At 48.8% G+C, this 7240-nt stretch overlaps 1 pseudogene; it reads right to left on the bottom strand.

Annotated features, from left to right (window-relative positions):
- Positions 1-223: 223 nt before the first annotated feature.
- LOC139833259 (uncharacterized) lies at positions 224-1052 on the bottom strand (annotated as a pseudogene).
- Positions 1053-7240: the final 6188 nt, after the last annotated feature.

The following is a 7240-nucleotide window of genomic DNA, read 5'->3' as shown; positions in this document are numbered from 1 at the left end:
GGGAGATTTGGAATGAAAGAAACGATAGGGTGTTCAAGAACAAGCAAACCCCCTTGCAAATTGTCTTCGATAGGGTTCAAAAGGAGGCTCGCCTTTGGGTCTTAGCCGGTGCGAAAAATTTGTGCCATTTGATGCCGGGAGAGTAAAGTTGTAATATGTCTTAAACCTTTTACTTTCTTGTAAAACTCTTTTCTTAATCAATGAATGGACAAAGCTTTTGCCCTTGTTTCAAAAATAAAAATTCCATTTCCATTTATCGTCAAATACATGTACAACGGCACTATAGCAGATTGACCAAACGACACCTTTATCTAGCATATATGTTTTTCATCTCTTCCGAACCTTTAACTCTTCAATACAACTTGCATAGAAAAATTGGTTAATCAAAATTTAGCAGCATGAAAACAAAGAACTATCAACAAATCTATTATTTTCGGACCATTGTATCGCCCAGGCATCGCTTGATGGTGTTCCTTCACCATTTCGTCACTCAGCGATGGTGCCCAGCGGCGTGAGCAACCTCTTCGCCGGCGGAAACGCTGCCACTGCCAGCCTCTTGCCATTTCTCGTCGGACTACCCGAACCTGTCAGAGAGTCCTCCCCCAGTGTCCTCTCGTTCAGCTTCTCGTTGACTCGGCCGTCGACATTACCAGGTTCGCTCTCGGCTTGCACCGGCGTGACGTGCGCCTTCCTGATGTCGCGCGCTCTCGCCGTCACAATTGCCTCGCTCGCGCGCACCGCCATGGCAGCCATGTCGGCGCTCGACAGGGGCCGCCCAAGCATGGCCGCGGGGAGCACGAAGTATATCTGGCCGAGCCGGAGCAGCTCGCCGCCGCTGAGCGCCGGCACCTCCTCGTCGAAGTATAGCGCGTCGGAGCTGCACACGAAGAACCGGCGTCCCGCATTGTCGCCGAGAACGTCGGAGACGCTGACAAGGGAGAAGGAGGCAGGGAGCTCGGTCAGCGAGCCGTCGGCGGCGATGACGCGGGCCGACGACGGCTGCTGCTGAGGCGAGACGCTGCCCGGTGATTGTGAGAAAGGCCTGATCCCATCAACGGTTTGTGTATACGAATGGAATGGATTGGTGTTTGGTGACGAGGAGATTGGAAAAAAGACGCCTTTATAAGCGATGCGGCGAAAGTGGTGGACATTTGACATTTCGCTCCCTTTACTTTGTGTCATTGCGAGCTTGTTACTCTCGAGGACTCGTTCCTTTCTTTTCGACTAAAAAAAAGTCTGCGTTTGTGTCATATAGTGTCCCTACTTCGAAAATTATGTGTATAATATTTCCTCCATCCGTGACCACAATAATATCTATCCAGCCAATCCTTTCTCATTTACAAAAGGGAAACGCTGGCTTTCCCCCGGGGGATCGCGCGCTCGCGTCCTCCGGGTCGGTAGCGCACCACGTGTCCACGCACAGCAGGTCGCCCCCACCAACGACCTTATCTTTTGCGAGGCGTTCTCACCGAACGCACAGCGGGTCTTCGTCTTCCTCTCGTTCCCCTTTTCCTCTCCCTCACATCTGCTTCTCCCCATCACCACCGCAGTCCACCTCAACTCCGGGAGCTCGCTCCGCCTCGCCACATGTGGCAGCCATCCCGCGCCGGTGCTCGCCCACATCCCCGCAGGGAGCTCGCCCGCCGCGACCCTGGGCTCACCGCATCCTACGAGGCGGAGCGCCACGCGGTGGCGCGAGATGGTGAGGTCGGGGGCTCGGCGCGCAGGGCCGGCGACGGGAACCATGTCTCTTCCATGCTCTTCACCTCCACGCCCACGTGCGCCTTCCTGTGGTCACCAGCCCACCGCGCACAGCTCGCGGAGGCCGTCGCCGCCACGGGAACAACTGCAGATGCGGCGGTGGGATGCAGGGCAGGAGTTGCTGCCAGCGACAGATTCAGTTGCTACAATAGGCGGCCAATCTCGCTACCATGGGCGACGGGCGGTGCTACCATGGGCCACGGCCGTTGCTACATAGAGTTGGTCAGTGGTAGCAAGGCCACCGGAGTTTGCTACCATCGGCGATGGGTGTTGCTACCATGGGCCACGACCGTTGCTACATAGAGCTGGCCGGTAGCCGCAAGGCCACCGGAGTTTGCTACCATCGGCGACGGGTGTTGCTACCATGGGCCACGACCGTTGCTACATAGAGCTGGCCGGTGGCAGCAAGGCCACTGGTGTATGCTACCATGGGCGACAGGCGTTGCTCCAGGGGGTGGCATGCGTCGCTACCTGGAGATCGTGGCGTTGGCGGACACCGGAGTTGCTGCCGGCATTGCTGCCGACGCCCACCGGAGTTGCTACCAAGGCACATCGGTGCTGCTACTATCGCCCATCGGCGTTGCTGCAAGTGCCACACCTGCTGCTGCATCAACGACGCCGCCGGCTTCTCCGGCAACTCCGGCAACGACCATCGTCGACGGAGGAGCGACGTCGGCGTGCGCAGATCAGGGGAGGCAAAGCGCTGAGGACGGATGCGCGAGGAGGACTGCTGCATTAGCGACGCCACAACGGATTCTCCGGCGATGCCACGACGGGTCCTCCGGCGATGCCACGACGGGTCCTCCGGCGATGCCACGACGGAGGGCCATCGGTGGTCGTGTTGCCGGTGTGGGCGGCGAGAGTCCGTGGGGGAAGACGCTGTGAGATCCCAATTGTGGCTGTGTTTTTTTTTCTTCCGTGGAAGGTTGACCAGGGTGGACGATGGTGATTAGCAAATCGTGCGGCTGCCGACCCGGGGGATCGGGGATCTGATCCCCCGGGGGACGCTCAGCACCGCCCTTTACAAAATCATCACCACTAGAGCTAGGTATCTAATACCTACCACTTCATGAACATTCAACTAGAAATCACCGCTATTCAAATCGGCTATTGCAGATAATCTAAATGGATGCATGGTTTCTAGTGTGGATTGGTGGTTCTGTCACCCTTGAATTTTTTTTAGCAAATAGTTAATCAGTTTAGCTGAAATTTTGGTAGTCCACTCCGGAGACCATTCATGATATTCCAGAATTATTTCATATTTTCTAGAAACATCGAATTTTCAAGGAAAGCCAAAGCTAAGAGGTTAGTTAGTTGCTCCAACATTTTATTAGTTCGCACAAGAAATCATTCCTCATTTTGTTGATTCTTTTTAGACCTTTCATGGAATCGTGAGTCCATATATATATACTTGAAACATCTATTTAGGTTGTGGGCAACACCCTATTTCAACTGTGGTGCCTTTCAGTAAAACATCAATAAAGTATGGAGTTTGGTGATGCCTTGCCGCCGGGGTGCTTTTCTTTTTTGGGCTCTAAATCTATGATAAACGACAATGCACCCTGAGGTTTTGGCCACATCTTCCACCACCCACGACATCTGGTCTAGACACGCCTACCGCATGTATCTAGAATTTCTCACACGTCCTACCAACTTTGTCAGCGCTTAGCTCCACCATGATGCCGTGATAGTATCCACCTTAACAACTATGTGGGGTCCGCCCTGCAACTAATAACTAGATGAATATGAGACAACCTATTTTAGCATTCCCTCCGTTTACAAAAAGATGTCTCAATTTTTTTAAAATATTTATTTATCTACACACTAAACCACGAAAAAAACATCCATATTTTAACAAAGTTGGGACATCATTTTTGGGACCGACGAAAGGAGTAGTTTATTTTTGTAACATATAGCTGCAATAAGTTAATATTTTGTTGAGGTCAACTTACCTTCCAAACCCTTTTTAGTTGGAAAACGCTTTGGATCCGGCGACCGATCGCGCGCCAGCGATCGGTCGTCCTGGCTCGCTCCCGCTTCGGCTTATATGGGCCTGCTTTTTCGGCCCAACAATGGTTTCGCTGCAAAACACATGAGTGAGATGATGAACTATTATTGTATTATTTTTTGTAGGATTTGATGTTAACAATTGTTGTAAAGAGACAATATTTTTTTGTTGTTGATGCTAATAACCAAGTGATTTTTTATTTGTTGTAACCATTTGTGACTTTGGATAAAATAGTGGATTTTTGTTGTAATTCAATATGTAGCGTATTATTTGTTGCTTGACCACTTTCCACGTTTTGTAAACATACATATAACTATTGTTGTAAACAACCAGTAATTTTTGTAGGATTTGATGTTAACAATTGTTGTAAAGAGACAACATTTTTTTATTTTTTTGTTGATGCTAGTAACCAAGTGATTTTTATTTGTTGTAACCATTTGTGACTTTGGATAAAATAGTAGGTGATTTTTGTTGTAATTCAATCTGTAGCATATTATTTGTTGCTTGACCACTTTGCACTTTTTGTAAACATACATATTTTGTTGTAATAGACTATGACTTTTGATAAAATTGTTGGGGACTTTTGTTGCAAATAAATATGGAGCAAAAAAATATTTTGTTTAACCACTTTATTGTAATTTACATTTTATAAATGTTCAATCATTTTTGTTGTAATGGTATATTTTTTTGTAACGAACCGAGCGCATCGCCGCCCGTTGTTTTGGAAGTGTCTTTAGCACATGACCACCAGTGCTCCTGGTGCTATAAAGTCATATTATTTGTATTTCAAAAAAATTGAAATTAAATATCTACATACATATAAACATTCCAAAGATACGGTAGAAATTTCGGAGAAAAATATATTATATTTTGAGCTATATAAAAAAGACAAATTTCTGACAAATATACGTCTCTATACGTAGCCATAAATTTGTTTTTTTCCTGTAGCTCAACATACAATGCAATTTCTACCAAAACTTCTCACGAGTATTCGGAACATATATATGTATTCATAGAATAAATATGATGATTTTTTAAAACACGGATATATAATTATTTTAATATTTAAAAAACTGAGAGCACTGGTGCACATGTGCACCAAATGCTTACTCTATGCATTGTACGTATACGGTATTACCTAAAGTATACTTTTTCCTGCGAATGTAGGTTTCGTTCGCCGTCGTGAAGGACTCACGGCCGAAACCGCGTATCAGCTTTACACAAGTTTCCCCTACCTCTGTTTCCGCGACTTCCTGTTTTCCTCATTGGTTTCTCCTGTTTCGCGACGGGAATGGTCGAGCTGTAGAGCACATCAAGGATATATGAATGTGATACGGCTCACAAGTCGTGACAGCCTTTTGTGCGTCCCAGCTACCGCATCTCAACATCACTCACCGCATCTCTAGCGGTGGCGCTACCCATTTTAGATACTAAATGTGTTTGTTCTAATTTGTTTAGGTCGGTCGCGGATACTCAACTTGGCCGTCTCGTCAGGTTTCTCTGTTTGAGTCGGGTAGCGTAAATGATCCGATGCATTTTTTTTGATAAATTTATAAATTTCTATCTTCATTTACATAGTAGAAAAAGAAATTAAACAACACATAGTAAATAAGTAAACTTGCTAAAACCCTCGGCCTACCTACTGCTTCTTGTCGTCCTTGGTCAGGTCTACGAGCACCGGCATTTCCCACGGCCAATCGGCTGCTGGCGTTGGTTGAGGGATTGCAGCCGCTGGAGGGGCTAGTGCATGTGAGCACCACTACTTCCATGGTGACCTTGGTATAAGGAGGCGGTGTAGGCGCTCGAGGGGCCGATGGCCGGCTGTGTGGAGTGGCAAGATGCCTCTGAGCGTGCGACGACTTGTGCAGCTGCATGCCAAGTCCCTGCAACTCCACCAGCTCCTGCAACTTGTAGTCCTTGACACCAAGCCTGAATGCCTCCTACTCGTCCAACCCTGGCAGGATGTACCTCCTGACTCGGGATCTCCCCGCCAAAGAAGAGGTCCCACTCGGCAGTAGTCGTACTCGTCATCATAGAGTAGTGCGTCCCACACCGCCCGGTCTCGTGGTCATTCTTGGGATTCCTCCTCTGCTAGGATCCCTTCCCCATTGTCGTCTCTAGGTGGTATTGGTGGTGCTACGGGGATAGGAGGGGCGAGATTGGCAATGGTGGGTGCGGGGGGGGGTGCCATCAATGCCAGCGTTGGATTCCAAGCACTCGCACCATTGATGGAGGCGCAGAAGCCGACAACCTGCCAGTCCTGGCGCGGCCTCTGAAGCCGAAGCGGTCCATTGATGGCGAGGCAGTGAGAATAGCGCTTGCAAGAGGCGAAGCGGCGGCTGCCGATTCAAGGCAAGCCCAAAGCGGCTGAGGGAGGACATTTGCGCAGTTCCAGCCGTGTTTGCGGAGACTCATTTTCCATCCCAACTTTAGGCTTAAAATGGATCGCCCTCAACATGTTGGCTCGCTTGGGTCGAGCTGCTGGGCTGGGTTCTTGCTGTCCTCCTATCCGCAGAGGCCAAAATAGATGGCGTTGATTCGTTTGCATCAGGCCCATACAAATGCCCTCATTCCTTGTGAACTATGTGCGACCAAAGACATGTATAATATAAGTGAAACGCACGAAACATGTTGCCAGCTGGTCGAGTGCATCGATCACCCGTCGACATGACGCGACGGCAACCGGGAGATCGACCACATGATATCCTCGTATCACCACGTGTAGGCTAGCTTGATTTGTCGTGGTGCAATTCGAGGTTAAAACATGGGTGTTGAACTGCTGAATCCCTTGGTCGATCGTAGGCTGCCTCTCATGCATTACATGGAGCCCGATTGGTAGGCCACATGGAGTCCAACCAGGCCCTCAAGGGCTCCAAAATGGCTGATTGGTTTATTGGGGTCACACCTCGTTCTGGATGGCGCGCGCGTCAAAGAAGCTTGGGGCCTGGCCTAATGGGAATACTCTATTATGACGTTTTCCCAGAGCCACCCTCAATGTTGTCTCCCGAGAGCCACCCAAGAAATGGCTGCCCTTCCAGGCCTCCTTCATGCTAGAGAAGGAGTGCGAGCTCACCAAAATCAGTGTTCGTACTGACAAAGGGTTTAAAGAGGTCCACCTACCTGATATTTCCAAGGCTATGTTTGAGCATTGTGGAGATTAGGTGGCTTCTACTCAGGTATAAAATCACCCGAGGACGTGGACGCTGAGGTGGTTCCATATTAGCAAGCTCGTAGATCTGAGCGGTGCTTAGTGGGATGAGGACAAATGCAACATTATGTTAGAGGATGACCACTACCAGGAACACGTCATGGCTATCACAATCTAACTGTGTTACGCTTGTCATTTGATCATCCATGGCCACTTCTAGTAGTCTTCCTTCTTTAGGACTACCATCTAGTTTCAGCAAATATCTAGGCGGGATATCTTAACATAATGTAGTTGATTACAATTTGTAGTGGTGCCCTAGGGCC

This window comes from Lolium perenne, chromosome 7 (genome assembly GCF_019359855.2).
Source record: "Lolium perenne isolate Kyuss_39 chromosome 7, Kyuss_2.0, whole genome shotgun sequence".
Taxonomy (NCBI): domain Eukaryota; kingdom Viridiplantae; phylum Streptophyta; class Magnoliopsida; order Poales; family Poaceae; genus Lolium; species Lolium perenne.
The sequence above is the reverse complement of the archived record's forward strand: the minus strand, read 5'-3'. Positions and strand labels throughout refer to the sequence as shown.